General features: G+C 46.2%; 1 protein-coding gene across 4 annotated transcripts in view; it reads right to left on the bottom strand.

The window, feature by feature from the left end:
• FGF1 (fibroblast growth factor 1) overlaps window positions 1-20,958 on the bottom strand; it is a 103,251-nt gene that overhangs the window by 46,538 nt on the left and 35,755 nt on the right. The window lies entirely within an intron of this gene.

The following is a 20,958-nucleotide window of genomic DNA, read 5'->3' on the forward strand; positions in this document are numbered from 1 at the left end:
ACTGGTAGGGGGAGAGTGGTCCGGGTGTCTCTGAGGAGGTGACCTTGAGCTGTGACCTTTGAAGATGAGCAGGAGTTCAGCAGGTGGGGTCAGGGATGTGTGCAGGGCCACATGCATCCGCGTCCATTTGACCAGAGGGAGGAGACTGAGTGATCCCAGTGAGCAAGGAGCTGGCACATTTCAGGGAAGAAAAGTCAAGATGCTAAACTTTCTTCCAGGTGTTAGCCCAGAAGAGGCAAAGGACTCAAAAACAATTCACCAATGGGGGGAGAGGAGGGTGCGCAGGACTTAATATAATCTCTTCAAAGGACAGATGCTTCTCTGAGGGCCAGAGCTGCCTCCATCCTGAACCTACCCTGATCATCCCAAGCTGGTTGTGGTGGTCGCTATGTTCTACCCAGCACTTACAGCTATTTGCATCTGTTGTTGGCCTCCCTAAGGCCTTTTCATCTTCACGAGGACAGGCATCGGATCTTATGCATTCCCTTCCCCCATGGATACATGCTTACCTCGCACTTATGGATGCTCAGTGAATATCTGCTGACATTTATTAAATCAAATACCTAAGATTTCTGGCTAACACTTTGAAAACATACCTATTTTTAAAAAGTCTTGATTTGGGTCACAGAAATGGTAATTTGGAGCATGAAACTTTTTTTCCCCCTAATGTTTATTTTTGAGACAGACAGAGTGCGCACAAGTGGGGCAGAGAGAGGGGGACAGAGGATCTGAAGCAAGCTCTGTGCTGACAGCAGAGAGCCTGACATGGGACTCGAACCCATGAACTGTGAGATTATGACCTGAGCCAAAATCGGACACTCAACCAAATGAGCCATCCAGGTGCCCCTGGAGTATAGAACTTTTGAGGGAGACCCACACTTGGATGGTTCTAGTGGAGAACATTGAATGCCTTGAGGCTTTCCAGTAGAGGGGGCAGGATAAGAAAAGAAAGTTGTTGGGGGGCACAGAAAGAAGCAGGGCAGAGAGGACTCAATGGCTATTTTGGCTGTTTTGTTCTTGTTGGTGATTAAAAACCATTGAAAATCATTTTCTACACTCCCTCCAGCCCTGTGCCACAGATGTCCGTGTGTGCCCGAAGATTGCTGCTGCCTGGGTTTGTTGGTTGATTTAAGTGTTGGTTGGGGTTTGTTGTTTCCTTGGTCATTTCTTCCTTTGAGTTTATTTTGCATATATACAGAATGTTTTGTCCTGATCAGAATGTTTTGTCCTAGATATATGCAGCTAGAATGTATCTTTAATTATCACTTAATTCGTATTTTTAAAGTTGAATTAGTGTTCAAACTGGAATTTATATCAAATGGAAGTTTGGTATTGGAAATATAAAATCAGTACCAAATGCCACAGAAGGGAATTGTAAAAGCAAGTATGATCAAAATATAGCATGTTAGGAAATTTAAAAAAATAGGAAATATATAACTATAAAGCCTAATTTGTATGTGCTGTCTATCAAGTGCTTCCTAGATTTTATCCATGATTTCATATAGCAGCACTTCGACACAAATACTGTTATTCTCATTTTAGTAGATGAAAGCACTGAGCTCTTGAGAAATTAAGAAATTAAGTAGCTCCCAGAGTTAGGAGGTCTTCCCATCTGAATTATTATTTTGGTTTTCGTTTTTGTTTGCAAATGGAATACGGAAAGAGGACTGCATGAATTTCATGGAGCTAAAACGTAGAATAGATGGTGGGGCCAGAGTTATTAGCCTTTAAGACATAAATTTATGTGTTAACTGTTTGCTTTGGGACGTAATCTAATGAAGCATGGAATCCCAAAGCAGACATGCGAGGATAGAAAGGAGCTGTGTGCCGGGAGGAGTGAAGGAAAGCGCCCACTGTTAGCAGAGGAGTCGCTAACCCTTGGCTCCTTGGGTTGCTTGGCAATGATAGCGCCTGAGTTGAGGGTGAAGAATGGCCTAGAAAGGAAAGGGTTACATGGAGACAGGGAAGGAAACAGAGGACACGAGTGCTTTGCTTCTCGCTTGGCTGTAGCTTATTAACTAAACCCAAATTCATTTTCCTTGTCCCCTCGGACTAAGGTTAAAATCCTGATGGAGGCCGGAGGGGATGGTCCTGTGGGACGTTTTCAGGGTCAGGAAACTCACATGCAAGCTACTTTGTTTACATCAGCAAATCCAGCTGCATCGTGCAAGCGCTTGACCGGCCACTGACTCTCAACTCAAAACAGATGTCTGGGCTGCATAGAGGAAACACACAGGGCTCCTGACCTGGTAGGACTTTGTCTTGATGAGTTGGGAAAAGGACAAGAGGTGGATGGCACCAGGTGCCAAGAGTTGACAAGAGCAGCGACCTGGTAGACCTGGCTGTGTGCTGGCTCGAGCGTATGGGCTCCCAGAGGAGATGCTCAGAGAGGACTGGAAAGGCCAAGCTGCTTTCCTGCCTGAGAAAGCGAACTTTCCGTGTATGTTGGACTGTGGGGTTCTGAACTGCCTTTGGCGGATGTGGAAGGAGTTGAGGCCCCCCAGGCTAGAGAAAGTGGAATCAGAACCAGGATTCTACTTGGAGCTCAGTCCTAGAAATGGACCTTCTAATTTCTAGCTACGTAACATTCATTTTTGAATGTTACCCATATGGTAGATGGTGAAATAAATCTCTGCTAATAAATTAAGTGGTTATATAATAAATGATCAGGTTAATCATTATGTTAGACTTATTTCAGGTAATGTTTACCGGTTAAAAATATTAGTAAATGATAAAAAACCAAGTCGTCCTTAAAGAACCAGGCACTTTGGGGTACCTGGGTGGCCCAGTTGGTTAAGCGTCCAACTCTTGATTTCAGCTCAGGTCAAGCTCAAACGGGTCCGTGGGTTTGAGCCCTGCATTGGGCTCAAAGCTGACAGTGCAGAGCTTGCTTGGGATTCTCTCTCTCACCCTCTCTCTGTCCCTTCCCTGCTCATGTTCTCTCTCTCTCAAAATAAATAAACTTAAAAAAAAAATAAACAGGCACTTTCACGTACACTGTATCCAGTGCCTTCCAGCAAACCCCAGGTTATCTTATTTGAACAAATTAGTTGCATTCCATACCATGCTCTACTCTGTGAACTGATTTTCACTTAGTAGATTTGCAAAATTGAATACTGTGATACAATTCTTCCTTGAGAAAAAGGATGAAATCAAGACAATAACAATTATTTCAGCGATGAAGAATGATTTTAAAAGACAGTACTACATATATATGCATTGGAAAGTGAGAGTACAAATTACACAAACACACACACACACCACAACACAACACAACACAAATATGTGCACACACCCCCAAATGTGACAACAGCCATCATTGACTGGTAAGGTTACAGATGATTTTTTTTCTTCTTTATATTTTCCACATTTCCCTAACTTTTTATAAGTAGCATGTATTATTTGTATAATTGGAGAAATTTCTATTTTGGAAATCCACTAAAAATGCTACATATACCTCTTGCTGTAGTCTAGGGGTCCATACCTTGAGTTATTGCTGCAAGTTCCTCACTCGATGCACCTTTTGGAAAATAGACCTTTTTCCCTTGAGATAAAATTTGAAAATTTCTCAGTAGGGAGCAATTGCTAAACCTAAGATTCAAAATGGCACCCAGGGGACAGGTGTAGCTAAGGGACTAGGCTTACAATACCTTATGACATATTGAGCATAGAAAAAAAAGAATTTCTCCTTCTAGAAACATGACCATTTTTCTGCATCTGACCTTTCTGTCTTTGTGGCCCCTGTTAGGAGACTCTAGTTACAGGAAAGCAGATCTACATTTGCACCCCAGCTCCACAGTCTGCTAACCATGGGACCTTGGCCAAGTCACGTATCATCTTTGTGCCTCTGTCTGTCTGTAAACGAATAGGCTTATTTTGAGGATTAAATGAATTAATGCAAGTGAGCTCATGTTAGCACAAACAGTAAATGTTGGCTATTACCATAACCTCCTTGGTTTGTCCCAGGCATCTTGTCCAACTATTATATGGAGAACATTTTTCTGATTTAGCTGGTTTTTATAATTTCAAGGCATCCTTTGAGAACCAGGGCCTTCCAGAATGGCCCCAGGAACCCTCAGAAAAGGGGAAGGCTTAAAATGTAGTTCTTCCTTACCTGCTGGCACAGGGCTTGTTTCCCCACAGAAGCTTCACCGTCTGGTTGAGCAGCAAACTTCACTCACTAAGGAAGCCCCTGGGAGCCTGGCTGCCTGGCCCCATCGCCTGCTTCCCTCAATAAGCCAGCACTCTCTTTAAACTGTTCCTTTTGGTGTCTCTGACTCAGACTATCTTAGATCATTCTGAGACAGGCTTCTCCTCCTTCCCTGCTTCTACCTGCTGTCCTGGACATTTGTCATGCCTTTGACTGCCCAGTATCTACAGCCACATGCTCAATTTGAGGGATTACCACACACACACACACACACACACACACACACACACAGCGTCTTGGTCTGGCCTGTCCCTTCCTGTGATATTGGACCACCATGCCTTCCCAGTGATTCTTTGGGCAACTCCACGTTCTCTGAGTTCTCTTCCTGTTTATTCACAGTCAAAATCGATTTTGGTTGCTTACAATTAAGAAGCGTAGCCGGCTCCTACTTTGGCATAAATCCTTCAGCTGTTAGTGCCCCAAACTCTCTGAGCTTCTCATGCTATGGCATTTCTTACACCCTACTGGTTATGACATATTATTATAAGTGTCTGCCCATCTTCCCCAGATTGTTAGCTCCCTGAGGACGAGGACTAAAGCCATCTAGATCCCTGCAGTATCTCTGTCATGGAACAGAGTACCTAGTCCGTAGTAGGACCTCAGCAAATGCCACATGAATGAGCAAGCACCAAAACCATACCACCTAGGTGGGGACCAGAATAACTACAGTAGTTCCACTTGAAGAATCAGTTAACTTGCCAGCTTTCTGATAACCTGGCACCATTCCCAGTCTCATTCTAGGGGAAGCCAGATTTCCTTTAGGCTTTGGCAAGGAAGAGCATATTCCAGCAGCATCTTGAGTGGGAGGGTGCGAAGTTGGCCGCGTCTTAAAGTGGGTGAGTAATCCCCCAGGCAGCGCTTAGCTTTAAACTCTGGCTTATAACGTGGTCATCTCCTGAAGCTCCCAGCTTAAAACGGAAAGTGGCATTACTCATGGTGAAGAGCAGACAATAAGAAAACATTTAGGTGGGGCCCGACACAATGGAGTGAGTATTCCCTGATGATGGATGAGAGCATCTCTGCCCTCAGCACCCTCAGCCCCGGCAGACCGCTCAGTCATAGCAGGGCTTTTGAACTACACCTCCAACTTAGCTCACCACTCAGTACTTTGCTGTTTGGGGTGTTGGGAGACACTGTGTTTCTCAGCCTACAGCAGGCTTGGTGGGAGGAAATGCCCCCGAATCCGTATCAGCAGGTGATATAAAGCGGTGGTTACCAACATAGGCTTCAGCATTCACCAGACCTGGGTCCGAATCCCAGCTCATCTACTCTAGCTCCGTGACCCTGAGTAGGTTATTTAACCTCTCTGATCCTCAGGTTCCTCACCTGTAAAATGGGTTAGATCATAGTACCTACTATGGGTCATGGGAAAAGTAAACCAGACCATCTGTATAAAGTTTTTTTATCACAATGCCTGGCATATAATCCGCACTCAGTAGATGATCACTGCCAGTACCAATAATGTTCTTTTACCCTTTCCCTCCACCAGCCTCCATTACTTCTCCATCCTTTCTGGTTTTTTCTCTGTTAATCTCACTCAGCCTCCATGCGCTTCTTCCAGGAGTGGTCCCTTACCTCGGGAACCCTCTGAGCTCAGGCCACACCGCAGCCTCCCTTTCATGGTCACTACACTCCATTACTGTCTTGTTTTTCCCTCACTTTCTTGGTGTCTGTCAGGTTGTATACTGAGAGCCCACTACGCAATATCTGAGCCGTCATTGTCTCTTCCCCAGTTCAGAATCCATGACCTGGCATGCCGTGAGGCAGAATGCACTATAATAAATCAATCTGAATATAATGGAGCCTCATGGACAGATTGGGCAAGAGGTTGTAAACTAATCCGGGCTCAACACCAGTTTCCAGTGCCCTAGCATAATAGACACGTACCCACGAAAAGCAAAGTGGACTACAGGCCGTTTTTACCAACTTAGGCTTTGGGCAGCATTGGTGATAATTATGAAGGTAGTTTTTTTTTTTTTTCTTGGAAAAGAACATACCACCAGCTTTTCCAATAATAGGCCTCTTCAGTGAGTTCATAAATTAGATTCAGATTTTTTTTTAAAGGATCTACTCTTGGCCTGAAGCATGCATTACTATTTAGAGATAAATGATGGCATAATGTGTCAAGACTTTTAACACTGTACTAGGTGGCTCTATAACCAATGATGCAGAGACTCCACAATCATCAGTTCCTCCAGGGTTAAGAAAACTGTCACCTTTGATCACTGATGACTAGATTAACCTCGGGTGATCCTCTCAGGACATGTCTTTATCATTCTTTTATTCGACACATTTAATGGGTAGCCTTCTGTGTGCTGAGCACATTTCTGGATACATGGAGGATATGGTAAAGAATAGGAGGCAAGCCTTGCCTCCCAGGAATTTACCGCCCAGCAGGGGAGGTAAACACACACAAGTAACTCATGGGGGGAGAAATGTGACAGATGTCACAAATAAGGCATCAGGTTTTATGGGAGTTCCCAGGAGGCACAGATTACTGATGACAGCGATATCAGGGAGCAGTAGTTACTTGGGACAGTATGTATGTGGGACTAGGGTCTCAAAAGGCCAAGATTGAAGGCACACAGGACAGAGGATACAGCATACAGCATGGGCAAGGAACAGAGTTAGGAAAATGAGGTGAGAAGCGGAACGAGAACCCTTGGAGTTAGGGGTGGCTCATCTATAATGGGTTCTTGGGGGCAGGGAGTAAGGCAAGAAAGACAGTGTAGCCAGATCTTATATCTCACTTCCTGTGCAGTATCTCCACTCGCATGTCCAATAATTATCTTAAACTTAGGATGACCCAGAAAGAGCAGTTAATTTCCCCTACGTCGTCCCTCAGCCTTTCTTTTTCAAGGATTTCAGATCTAAGTAAACGTCCCCAGTGTCTCAGCCAAAAAGCAGAGAAGCCTTTTCTGTATCTCCTTCCCCAAGCTCTATGATTTCTCGCTCCAAGCTCTATCCTCCGTCTGACTTCTTCTATCTTCTCCGTTACTACCACTGTGTTCCAAGCCATCATTTCTCACCTGCCTCCTGTTTTAACCCTTGGCTTCCTACAGCAGCTTGCTTACGTGAGATTTTACCACCTTGCTTGGGTAAAACCCTCCGGCGTCTTCCAAAACACGGTGCCCCACAGGCTCATGATCAGGACTTACCCCCTGTCACCGCTCCCTCCTTGTTCTTTGAGCCCCACCTACACCACCAGCTATCCTCTCTTCCTTGAGCTCACCAAGTGGATCTTCCACAGCAGATTTGCATTTTCTGTTTCCTCCCCCAGAACGCTGTTCCCTCAGCCTGAAATGCTTCTCTTTCCTTACGCCTTTACGCGTCAGCTTGCTCATGGTTCACAGCTCAGCTCAGATGTCACCTTGGCACAAGGGCCTCCTCTGCTGACCCTCCTAAAGCAAACAGCCCCTTCTCAGTTTTTCTCTACTCAGAACTCCAGCTTTTTCCTTTATAGCGCTTATCTGAAATGCTCTCTAATACCGATGTTTGTTTTTCTGTTTTATCACCACCACTCCTACGACCATGTAAGCTCCATGGGGGCTTTGTCTTAGCACTGTCCCTTCAGTCCTTAGCACAATTCCTAGCCTGCAAAGCTACTTAATAGTTATTCATGGAATGCAGGGGGTCTGGGCCACACACCCAGAAATTCTGATTCATTTGTCTGGGCTGGGGCCAGGCAAAAGAAGAGTTAATTAATTTGAATCTTTTAACCGCAGGCATATTTTTTAACCACGTTATACCTAGCATGATTCCCAGGTAGTTCTAAGTTTAAGACAGTTGAGACCCTGGTCTTGAGAATGGAAATCTCGCTAGCATCTTACTATTCATGGTGGGGTCCTTGGACCAGCAGCACAGGCTTCACACCGTTACTTGTTAAAGATGCAGCATCTCAGGCCCCACCCCAGACTTAGAGAACCAGAATCTGCAGTTTAATGAGATACCCCAGGTGACTTGTATGCATATTAAATATAAGAAGCACTGACCTAGCAGAAATACAGAATTCCCGAGGATTAAGTGCTTTGAATTTGGCAGGGTGAGGTTGTTATATCTGTAGGACGTTGAGGTGGGCTTGTCGCTAAGACCATTGGGAAGGTGCTTCTGAAGCCCCAGAATGAGAATTTAAGAGGAAGTGGGTATCTTCACCAAAATGCTCTTTGAGGGTTGGCGTGTAGGGGCTTGGTGAGGTCATCCGGGGAGAGAAGAACAAGAGACAAGAGAAGACAGGGTTGATGGGCCACAGGAGAGCCCCAGGATGGCATGAGAGGAGGGGAGCTGAGGCGTGGAAGTGAGAAAAGAAAGAGACTGATGAGGAATGCTTCTAAATTAAGTCAGGACAAGGGACAAGGTCGAGAAAGGGGCAACCCAATGTATCAGCTGTGCAGAAACATCAGGGGACATAGTCCAAGAAATAACCATGAGTTCTGTCTGCGGAGATGGGTGGATGGGGGAGCCACGAGAGGGGAGGAGAGGCTTGCACCAGTGTGAGGAGCTGGAAGCAGTGAGCCCACACCACCCTCCCGGCAACAACTGTGGTCCCACCAAAAGAAAATTCATGTCTCGAGGGAGTAGGAAGGGAGAGAAGCTTTTCTTGAATGAGAATGAGAGACCTGAGAATGTTTGTCAAGAAGAAGAAACCTGCAGGCAAAGGGACCGAAACGACTGCAGATCCAAAGAGAATTTAATTGATAAGGCCAGGCGTGCAGCGCGTAGGAGACAATCAGATGAAGAAATGTAGACTACACTCCTGTGCATGTTAACACGGAGACCGACCTAGGCGGGTGCCAGGGAAAATAATAGGCTGCCTTCGGCAAAAGAAGCTGGGTGAGCATGGAAAGGCAGGGGCAGCTTTCTTTTCAATTTAAGAAGTAAGAACTGAGAAGTAAAACCAGGGAGAAAACACCTGTGTGCACTCTAGCCAGACTTCACCAATGTTAACATTTTCTCAAATTTATGTCAGATCTTTTCTATGTATGAGATAAGACATTGGAGAGAAAGTTGAAGTTCCCTCTCTTTCCTTTTTGCATAATATTTCTCTCTTCCTGTGAGGCAGCTACTATTATGAGCTTAGGGTGTGTGTAATGCCCACAAACAGTGTGCTGCCTGGTTCTGCAGTTGGCTTTTCTCCACTCAACAGGATATCTGAGATCTATCCCCTTGGACACACCCATGCAGATACATCAACAGATGTTATAGGAGTAAATTCTATAAGTAAGCTCTGATCTTACAAATGGCCGCCACTGTAAGTGCATATATTCTGTAGGGACAGACATTTATGCTAGTTTTTCACTGCTGCTGCGAACACCCTTGCACATGAAGAGGTGTATTTTTTACTGTCGTTTCTTTTGAACTTTCTGAAGTTTTTACCATGTGTATTTTGAACAGGTGTTTGAAATAAGAAAAATTCGTTTTCCTTAAAAACCTGCAGATTAGTGTTTCTCAAAGTATGATCCAGGGGATGCCAAAATTAGAATTACATGGGACATTTGTCATAAATGCGGATCCCTGGGCCCGGCCTCAGATCTACTGGTTCTACACTATAATAATTCTCCCTAGGAGATTCTCAGGCATTCTCCAGTTTGGGAAGTTTCAGAGAGACAGACGGTTCCTCTGAGAGGGGATGGGGGTGAAGAGAGGTATGCAAGGAAAAGAATGGAGAATAACACTGATTGACAGCTCCTTTGTGCCAGGCACTGTGCTAGGAAATGATATTTGGAGTGGCAGGGAAGGGGAAATCCATGGGGATTTATCAAGATAATACATGTAGGAAGTTCAGAAGTTCGGCAAAGGTGACCACGGCAGTTAAAAATAGGCTCTGGAGGGGTGTCTGGGGGGCTCAGTCGGTTAAGCGTCTGACTTCAGCTCAGGTCATGATCTCACAGTTGTTGGGTTCGAGCCTCACGTTGAGCTCTGTGCTGACAGCTCAGAGCCTGGAGCCTGCTTCCGATTCTGTGTCTCCCTCTCTCTCTGCCCCTCCCCTGCTCATACTCTGTCTCTCTGTCTCTCTCTCAAAAATAAATAAACATTAGGGGCGCCTGGGTGGCTCAGTTGGTTAAGCATCCGACTTCGGCTCAGGTCATGATCTCATGGTTCGTGGGTTCAAGCCCCGCATTGGGCTCTGTGCTGACAGCTCGGAGCCTGGAGCCTGCTTCGGATTCTGTGTCTCCCTCTCTCTCTGCCCCTTCCCTGCTCACCCTCTGTCTCTCTCTGTCTCTCAAAAATAAATAAACAGTTAAAAAAATTTTTTTAAAAGGCTGTGGAGTCCACCACTTAGTGTCTGTGTGCCCTTGGGAAGTCACACAACGTCTCTGAGCTTTAGTTTCCTCATCTGCAATATATAATAGTACCTGACTGAAGAATTTTATGAAGATCAAATGATTTAAGGCACATAACCTGCTTAACCTAGAATTTGAAACTTTTTAGGTGGCCACCGAATGAGGACAGTAGTGGTGAGTGCAGAAGTTTAATCCCCCTTCGTAATCCGTACATACACATCTCATAGTTTGGGTCATAGCCCATTTTTGAAACTACAGCTGAGGTTTATAGTATCCAGATGCTGCTTTCCTGTCACATGGATGGAGATCTTCAATATGTGGTCCTCAGCCACTCTCTTCTTCTCATGGGGAAATATGATTAACACATACAATCAGCTGTAAGACGCCGGTTCTAGAAATGTATCAAAGTGGAAACTGGGGAGTCCCTGTGTTGTTTGAGGTGGGGGGCTGGGTCCGAAGGGTAAAGATTTTAAACTCTAAGTGTAAATATATACCTTAACATGCACATGCCCCCTCATAGCGTGCACACGGCCCAAAATGATCCCCGTGGAGGAGGAGAGTGTATGTCGACACAGGGGCAGTGGTAACACAGCAGTAGCTACCCCTCTTCCCCAGGAGCGCCTTTCCAATAGGGCCAGTGGCTGGAGGGCGAAGGAACCAGAGCAGAGGGAAAGTCTGCAAGGGTTTGGTCGGAGGGGGTGGGGGGAGGCTCTGGTCTGCAGACAAGGAACAGAGAACGATGACCCAGGGTGGCCACTACCTTTCCTTCCTGTGTCCTGTGTCTCGGTTCACCTTTCTCCTGTGACGTGCCTCAGCCCCCGTAAGCCCAAATCTACCATCACAGCCAGGGGGCAGTGCTCAGGATCCCTGGCTTAGAGTTCACATACAGAGGTCTGAGTCCCAGCTCTGCCTCTTAGGATCTGTGTCACTTAACTCTTTTTTTTTTTTTAATTTTTTTTTTTAACATTTATTTATTTTTGAGACAGAGAGAGACAGAACATGAGCAGGGGAGAGTCAGAGAGAGAGGGAGACACAGAATCTGAAACAGGCTCCAGGCTCTGAGCTGTCAGCACAGAGCCCGATGCGGGGCTCGAACTCACGGACCACGAGATCATGACTTGAGCCGAAGTCAGTCGCTTAACCGACTGAGCCACCTAGGCGCCCCTAGGCTTTAGGTTTTAAAAGCAGTTGTTAGGTTCACAGCAAAATTAGGAGGAAAGTGCAGAGGGTTTCTACTTGCCCCTCCCCCCACATGGCACAGTCTCCCTTGTTAGCAACATTCCCACCTGAGTGGTACATTTGTTACAGTGATAAATCTACCCTGACGCATCATACTCTGCCGAAGTCCATAGTTTGTAACAGGCTCACTCTTGGTGCTGGGCATTCTGTGGGTTTGGGCAAATATATGATGACAGGTGGGTATCTGCCGCCACTGGAGTATCAGACGGAATCGTTTCACTCCCCTAAAAATCTTCTGTGCTCTGTCTATTCATTCCCTTCCCCCCAACCTCCTGGAAACCACCGATCATTGTGCTGTGTCTTTACTTTTGCCTTTTCCAGAGTGTTGTAGAGTTGGAATCATATAATGTGTAGCCTTTATAGATTGGCTTCTTTCATTCCATAACATGCATGGAAGGCTTCTCCGCATCTTTTCCTGGCTTGATAGCTCATTTTTTTTTAAATTTTAATGTATATTTTTGAAAGGGGGGAGGGGCAAGGAGAGAGGGGGACAGAGGATCCAAGCAGGCTCTGTGCTGACAGCAGCAAGCCCAATGTGGGGCTCAAACTCATGAACCAAGACATCATGACCTGAGCCAAAGTCGGATGCTCAACTGACTGAGCCATCCAGGTGCCCTGATGGCTCATTTCTCTTGAGTGCTGAATCATATTCTAAGATGTGGACATACTACCTTCTCTTAGCCTCAGTCTACAGGGCTCTGGGTAGCAGAGGCTGAGAGAATTCATAATAATGATAAGCATGAATGTTCTAAGTGCTCGATACCACCCACTCTGCTGAATGCCTCTTTCTGCCCTACCTTACCTCATCCTTCCTAAAACTTGTCACATAGGTCTTAGGAACAACCGCCCGCCCCTTCCCTTACAGATGAAGACACTAAAGCTTAGGGGAGATAAATCATTGGTCAAGGCCACAGATCCAGGAAGGGAACCGTCTGGAATTCGAACCCAAATGTTCTGACTCCAGGTTTTAGTATTGAGGCTATAACCTTCCAGGAAGATTCTTGCCAGTGTTTGGCACATAGAGAAAAACGTGTCACCAAACTTATTATTGTTACAATTTTTGCAGCAGAGCCACTTAAATTGGAAGGTCACGATTCTTTTCTAAAGAGAAATATGAGGCACTGGGTGGGGGTGGGGGGGCGGTCAGAAACTTCCTCATGCCTCACAAGCCTGGAACCAGAACTAAAAGCCATGGTTAATGGAGGCTCTGAGTTGCTCCGAATAGAGTACTGGTGGGTTTTTTTTTAAGGTATCATCTCCTGAGCATTTACCAGATAGGTTATCCCATCCAATGCTACAACAACCCATTTTAGGAAACAGAAGAGCCCAGGAGACTCAGCTCTGCTCATCATCCACCCCTGAAGCTTCTCCCGTGTTTTCTGCCCCACCCCGCCCCCACCTCCCCGCTCCCCACCGCAGCCTGGCCAACATTTGCAGCTCCGGGCGTGCGTCACGGCACAGAGGCAGCCCGGGAACGTCTGGGTCTGACCGGTGTCTGGCCTGAGGTGTGGGTGCCTTGGCAGCCGGCTCCAGCTCTTCCTCATCTTCCTGGTCACAGTACCCACTGGCCCCCGGCACCCTCTGCCGGGGCACACCTGCTCACTCCCTGTCCCCTCCACTTCCTTCTGCCCTGGATTTCCAGACAGAGTCAAAAATGGGTCCACATCAAATAAGATTTGTTTGCTCTCAGTGTAATTTTCCATTTATAGACAGCTTTCTCTCAGGAGGCACTGTCCTCCTTCCTCTGTCTCGGTTTTTTCTGGGTATTTGAGGATAAACTGCGTTGTTTTTAAGCCCTGCGGTCAGCAGCCCAGCCGGTCGTTCATTCAGAATGTCTCCAGAGAGCCTGCAGTTGTTACCCTTATAGGATTTATGCTAATTTCTGTGGCCTCTGAGATCTCTGTGGAGCTGGGGCCACATAGCCGGTGTGTAGCGTTAAAAAGAAATACCCGGTTGGGGCCAGCAGGGTCCTCATCCACAGGCTCATCCTGGTGTGACGATGAGGATGAGAAGACAACAGAAAGAACAGCTGCTGCTTAGAGCATACTCCTCCAGGTGCTAAATGGGATTCGCTTCTTCCTCTGACGTATAAGTGCTGCTCTGACCCCACGATACAGATGAGGACGTGGGCAGACAGAAGCCAGGGCCGTGGCTGACCTCTCTGGCCCAGCCACCCCACACGCCCCTCCCAGCCCTGGTCTCTAGCCATACCAGCTTCGGTCTGGTCCCTTGGATCACCATGTTCTCCCACCACAGTTCCTTTGCACACGCTCTTCCCCTTGCCTGGGCCACTTTCTCCTCCACTGTGTGCCGAATCCTCCCTGACCCATCTTTCAGATCTCAACTGCAAATTCTTCAAGGATGCCCTACTGCCTCCCCCCGCCCCCCGCCAGCAAGATGCTCCATTAAAGTTCAGATAGCCCTGCCTGCCTCTGCTCAAGGGTACTGGTCTGGACTGAAATCCTACTTTTACTTGTGCAATTTTCTGGTTAACATCTGGCTCCCTCTCCGGACCCTTTGTCCACGAGAGCAGGGGCTTGAAAGTGCTACCTTGTACATAATTCCACCACTACGCTTCGCAGGCCGGACTGAAACAATTTATTGATTCATTTTTCTCATCCCTTGGTCTGTGAATTTCCTGAGGGCAGCGTCCAGGTCTTTTTCTAACACGGTGCTCAGCTCAGTAAATATTTGGTGAGTTGAATTGAATGGACGGGATTTAATGGAACAGTGTAAGTGGAGAAAGGGCGCCTGAAAACTCAGAACTCAGAGCCCACAAAATACCGTCATTCTGAATCCACCCCCCACTCTTGGAAATCTGGAGCGATGTTAGAGAGAAGGTTAGCTTTTTAAAAAAAACCAAGTTGCCTTGTAATTTGGATTGTGGCATAGAGGGAGCCATGACTCTCCCAAAGAAGCATCGTATTACAGTCCTAAAGCCAAGAGAGGTGAGGAAGAAAGCACATCTGCCTCTCAGAGGTTCATCCGAAGTTTAGAAAAAGTCGGAGCGGAAATAACTAGTGGACTCTCACTGGAAGCTGTGCTGGGATTTGGCTCCTTACGGCCCTCAGCCTTGCGTCATTTCCTTATCTCTCTTGGGGGACCTCGCCTGGCTTCTTCCCCACTGACTGACTTTGACTCTGTAAATGTTGTGGTCTGGTTGCATTGGAAGCACCCCCATCTTTGGGGCTGGCCCTTACCAGGCGCTGATGTCCTTTGGTCTGGCAAATGGGTCCTAGGGTTTCCATACCTGAGAGACTGGGTTGGGGAGCGGGGGGAAAGAGAACAAACAGGGCTTCTCTTCTGTCCGGGGGATGAGGAGGGCGAGGGGCGGTCTGTGGGTTACAGGCCTGGTGCTCACCCAGCAGAGTTTTATGAAGATAAGTGCCAGGTAACCGCAGGCTCCCACATCCAAGCGGGGCCCAGCCTCAGCCCTACCCACCCCAGCTCCAAGGAAAACAGCAGCTATTTGGAAAAGCTGCTTTCATCCTGCCTCCTCCTTCCTATCGTAACAGATCATGAGCCTGTTCTTCCGAGGGCTGAATAGCCCCTTTTAAGATGTTAGAAACCTTTTCTGAGTAAGAGGATTAACTTAGTTGAATTTAATAGTAGTAGCACATGATAGATTAACAGTAACGTGAAAGAACAGTGAGGCTCCAGTGACCCATTATGACGTTGGCTCGTGGACTGCCAAGCATTTTGCAATAAAAACGCCGACTAGTTATCACAAAGGATGAATTAAAGGGACACTACCCTCCGTTGTCCCCCACTGTGAACGTGCTCCTAGCAGGCTCCCTGGCAGGTACGTAAACTTTGCTTTGCAAATATCTGTTAAACTAATTCCGGGATTTACTGAGTGAGGCTAACTTAAGGTTCTGACAGTTTTCCAGAGTGGGACAGAAAGCCTTCATTTTAAACATAGTTTGCTCCAACATTTTCGGTAATGGCACATAGAACTATTTGCCATTCTCCTTTAGCTTCTAGACTTAGTTCCCACTCATCCAAAATTTTGAATGTATTCCTGAGAATTAACAAGTTAAGTGGATTCCCTCTGGCGCAAATCAGATCAAATGAGGGTGTTTTTGTTTTTTTAAATAGCAATCAAAGAGTCATTTTTAAAGAGGAGACAGAATCCTATGTAACCTGAAAATATAGCACAAATATTGAAAGCGAACATCTTGGGGTTCCAGTGGCTGAGGTAGGAGAAAGATACGGTGAAGTTGGAAATGGAGATTAGAGCCAGGTTTCCAAACTGAAAATCAGATTGAAAATCTGACTGCCTTTGGTGGGCTGGGCCCCAGATGGTGCCATGGAACCCTAGGTCCAGAAGAGGGCGCTCTGAACTAAGTGTGCCAACGCCGTGGTAAAATCGCGAATTTCTAGAAGACTGGTTATACTTGTCTTTCCTTTTTTCTACGTTTTTGTGTTGTCTGTAGGCATAAGAGAGAGAGTTTTCATCCCCTGTGCCAACGAATCATCTCCTGAAAGTATTACTAAACTGAGGATTTCACAGATTGAATACCAAACCCCAAGAGGATCATCATGTTTAAAAAAATCTTTTTAATGGCCTTCAACCTTTGGTCTCCCGAAAAATCTGTGAACAAATTTCCCACACCATGGACTCTTTCACTATGTCTAAATGGTCCCTCAGGAATTGGTGTATTCTTTGAATATCGACCCTACACGTAGAAAATGGATGGTCAAATCAAGCAGGGTGGACTTACTTGATGTTTCTGAGGGTTACGTGTCTGTGTTCCATATTTATCAAGTGAATGAATGAAAGGTACCGATCTGTGTGAGTGTGGTACTTACCCACAGCATCCTGATTACCAAGGAAGCTGTATCTTTGTCAGCTTTAAAGCCTAAAAGATACTTTAAAGCCTTGTTTCCGTTTATCAACTCCTTTGGAAATACAGTTTCTTCCCTACAGTTTTTATTCCCAGGCCCTGAGGGAAGAGCAGACAGTTTCAACAAGTACTTGGAGGAGACGGCATACCATGTGCAGGCTCTGTGGCTGGCCAATTCGATATTAAGAATTTGTCCTATGGCAGGACTCACACCAGTACCCAGAGGCCAATGCGTGAGGTTCACAGCAGCGTTGTTAATAATAGCAGGAATTTGGAAAGCATGTGCCCCAGTAATGGAATGATAAATTATATAGCCAAGCAAATACCAGGCGGCCATAAAAAAGAGAGCTAGACATAAATGTACATAGATGAGTGGGGGGAAAAGGAAGCCCTAGAACAATATATGTGGAATTATTCTATAACTGATTTTTAAATGTTTTTTTATTCTGAGAGAGAGAAAGAGGGACAGAGCGTGAGCAGAGAAGGGACAGAGAGAGGGGGAGAGAGAATCCCAAGCAGGCTTTGCACCATCAGCACAGAGCTCGACTCAGGGCTCAATCTCATGAACCGTGAGATCATGACCTGAGCCAAAACCAAGAGTGGGACGCTTAACTGACCAAACCCCAAGGGCCACCCAGGTGCCCCTGAATTTTAAAATTATGTGTGTATCTGTAGATACAGGGCTAGAAACCTGAAAACCTGATGAGCTCTAGAAAATGGGATGGGGTGGGTAAGGAGGAACTCACGTTTTATTTTGCTTTTGCAGGTATTTTTCTAACTTAAAGGAAAAACCAATAACATCTTTAAAGCCCTCTGAAAAGAGGGCAAAAATGCTATCCACTCAGTCCTTTCCTACAGCTCCCAAACTCGCTAAATCCATCCTCCTGGAGAATGCTTCCCATGCCCCCCGCCCCCCGCCCACTTCTGCCCTGAGTCCTGTTGCTTCCTGCAGGCCCAGGCATCCCAAAGGATGCCAGAGCCCCAACACCTCACAGTCCCCCCTGGGCCTCTGGAGTCCTCCTTCCACCTCACTCTTCTATCCAAAGTGCCTGTGATCTCCTCCAACACCAGGGTAGCACACTTGTGACCCATGAGCCAGATGTGGCCTAAGGCTATATAGTTTGCTAGAGCCGCATATTTGGTTGTGTTTATTCTTAATCGATTTGATGCTTACTACTTGGGAAGTTTCACTTAGAATTCCTGTTCTCTGTCTTCTCTTCAACCACCAGAAGATCTGGCCCACTACACCCACCTTCCCACGTGGCTAGAATTAAGTGTCAGCCTGACCCAGGGTCTCCACTGCTCTGTCTTGTGGAATCTCCTGGCCCTGCGGGCAGGAGAGCTTTTCATTCCATTTTAGACCCTTCTCCTCTATCTAGTTTCAACAACAGCACCAGCTTCTAGATCTTCTTCTTTCTCTTTAGCTGTCCTTGTTCAGCATCCTGTCCTGGCTTCCTCTCCGTTAGCCATCTTTTGAAGTCCAGCATTCCTCAGGGGTCCGTCATTGGTATATATGCTCTCCTTGTCTCCCTGAGTATCCTGTCTTCCTCAGGTTCCACTCATGTCTCCAAAATCCCAAATTGCCTCTGCCTTAATTAATGACAGTACAGTGGTTATAAAGTAACCCAAACCACAGACCTTAGTCATACTCCCTTTCCCTCACTACCCACAGGCCTCTCCTAATGATTTGACCTAACTATTCCTTACGTTGTCCTTCCTTTCCTTCCCTGCCATCATTGTCTTGAGTCAGGCCAGCAAAATCTTGACCCCTTATCCAAGGCAATTGCTTCTAATTTTTCCCTCTGTAGCTTATTCCTCTTAACTCATGCACGACACCTCCAGCCTTGTCCTTTCAAACCACAAATCTGATTGGGCCTCACACTTCCTCAAATGTGCTTCATGATTCTTCACTGCCTACAGGCCAAAGTTCAAACTTCTTAGCTTGGCATTCAAGGCTCTTTATGATCTGGTTTCAGCCTTTATTCATTCAGGCAACAAACTGAGCACCCATGATTTGTCAGGCCTTGAAGATACTTTTGTGAAAATAAGTCGTGGTCCCTGCCCTTATGGGACCACATTGTAACTGAGTCCTTATAGACTCCCCACCCTCAACATGCACCACACACATTAAAGGACAAGGAAAAATTCAATACCAAGGAACTAAGAGAATAAAGAGTAAATCCAACTTTAGAATAAATGGTCAGGCAAGACTCCTTGAGGAGATGACATTTAACCTGAAGGGAGAAAAGATTCTAAACAAAATCCCTCCTTCTCATTCTGGCCTCTCTTCACTCCCTTTTCCTGTCTACTCTGCACTCCACGCAGGCTCAACCATCATCTAGTACTTGTATACATTGTCCTTGGGGGTGCTTCTGCCCTAACTGTGATCTTCTCAATGAGAACAGTTCAAACTGGGTCCCCAGTTGTTCATTTGGGTCCCCAGTGCCTGGCATGTAGTAGGCTCAATAACTGTGAGATGAAAAACTGGATGGATGGATGGATGGGTAACTGGAGGGATAGGTGAGTGGGTGGGTGAATGGATGGGTAAATGGATGGACAGATACATGGGTGGGGGGTGGGTGGATGGGTGGGTAGATGATGGATAGATAGGTGGATGGATGGAAGGATAGATGGGTGAGTAAAAACACATGCTTTAAGCTGAACTGAGTCTATTGTCTTTGGGGGATAATTTTATAACCAACAAAGCTGAGGCTTTGACTTTGCAGGAGTTGGTTTGTGCTAGAGAAGAGTGACTAAAAAGAATTCTCACTCAGGTTCTCTACCACTTTAGTTACATGTCAGTTTTTCTATCTACTCATCCTTATTATTGTGAAATGGGCAAGTCTTTTTTGAATTGAAGTATAGTTGACATGCAATAATATATTAGTTTTAGGCATACAACGTAGTGATTCAACAATTACATGTGTTACAAAAGGCCCACCACAATAAGTGTAATTACCATCTGTCACCATATAAAGTTAATGTAATATTATTCACTATATTCTGGGAAAACATTTTTTCCTTAGAAATTAAGAAAACAATAACATTTTACATTTTTCCTTCAATAAACAGCTCTTAACCAGATCTTGTTTCAATTCTAAGGGAATTTTTTAAGGCAGGAAAATGAGAGGCAATATACACTGTGCTTAAACGTCCAGCCTATGCAGCTAGATCCCTGTGTTCAAATACTGGTCCAGCCACTCCCCACAGTAGATCCTGGGAAACCTCACCAAGCCCTCAATGTCTTTACCTATAAAATATGACTAATAACAGTACCTACTCTCAGAGGGTGGCTGGGAGGATTCAATGACACGTATAAGAGCAGAGCACCTGAAACAAAGTTAGGACTCAAAACCTGGGAGGTGCCGCTGTCACAGGACTGATGTTTCTTTAGCTCAGCCCATCCAAATGCCTCCAAAAGCTTCTAAGAGAATCCTAGCCAAAGACGACAAAGGACATGCACTTCAAGCTATTTTTCTGGTTGAAGAAAAGAAATTCTCTTGCTCATATGCTCCCTGGCTCCATAGCAGGCCCACAGAAGTGGCCACAGACACAACGCACAACAGGCTTCATTCGTATTCTGAACATCTCCCTGCTCCCACTGCCCTACGTTAGCCTGGTTCAAGGCTGTGCTAACTGGCCATAAACAGGTCCAGGTGGCAGGTCACACAGTATGGCTGTAGTTTCTCTCCATTTGCCTGTAATCTGGGCTTCCTCACAAGACCTCAGCTCTTAGGTGGCTGAAAAACAGTTCAGTCTTGTCCAGTATAAGAATTTAAACAGTCCTGGGGCACCTAGGTGGCTCGGTCAGTTGAGCATCCAATTGTTGATGCCAACTCAGGTCATGATGTCATGGTTCTTGGGGTCAAGCCCCACGTCGGACTCTGTGCTGACAGCCTGGAGCCTGCTTGGGATTCTCTCTCTCCCTCTCTCTCTGCCCCTCCCCTGCTCATGCGCTCTCTCTGTCTCTCTCTCTCTCTCTCTCTCTCTCAAAATAAATAAATAATCTTAAAAAAACAATAAAGATTTTAAGCAGTCCTGTTAGGCACTACTCTGCCCCTGAGATTCCCTCCCCTTTGGCCGCCCTCCCACTGCTTTTGGAAGTATCATCTAGCAGTAAGAGGAGTGGAGGTCCCTGAGTCTCTCACTGGAAGAGCTGAGACACTCATTCATAGGCCTCTGGGGCCCAAGGTCTCAGCATGGAACCCTTTGCCTGCCCTATCACTGCCTACTCACCGCCTTTACGGCTCAAGTTGAGGTCCTGGTCTCTCTTGTTGCAGTCAGAACTCAGGGAGGCTCCTTGGCTGACCAGCTCCTGTTGGCCATGGGCTCCTTGTTTCCCTAGCCAGGAGGTCTCCCCCTGGCCCCACAGCCGGGTCAC

Source organism: Panthera uncia (assembly GCF_023721935.1).
Source record: "Panthera uncia isolate 11264 chromosome A1 unlocalized genomic scaffold, Puncia_PCG_1.0 HiC_scaffold_17, whole genome shotgun sequence".
In the NCBI taxonomy this organism is placed as follows: domain Eukaryota; kingdom Metazoa; phylum Chordata; class Mammalia; order Carnivora; family Felidae; genus Panthera; species Panthera uncia.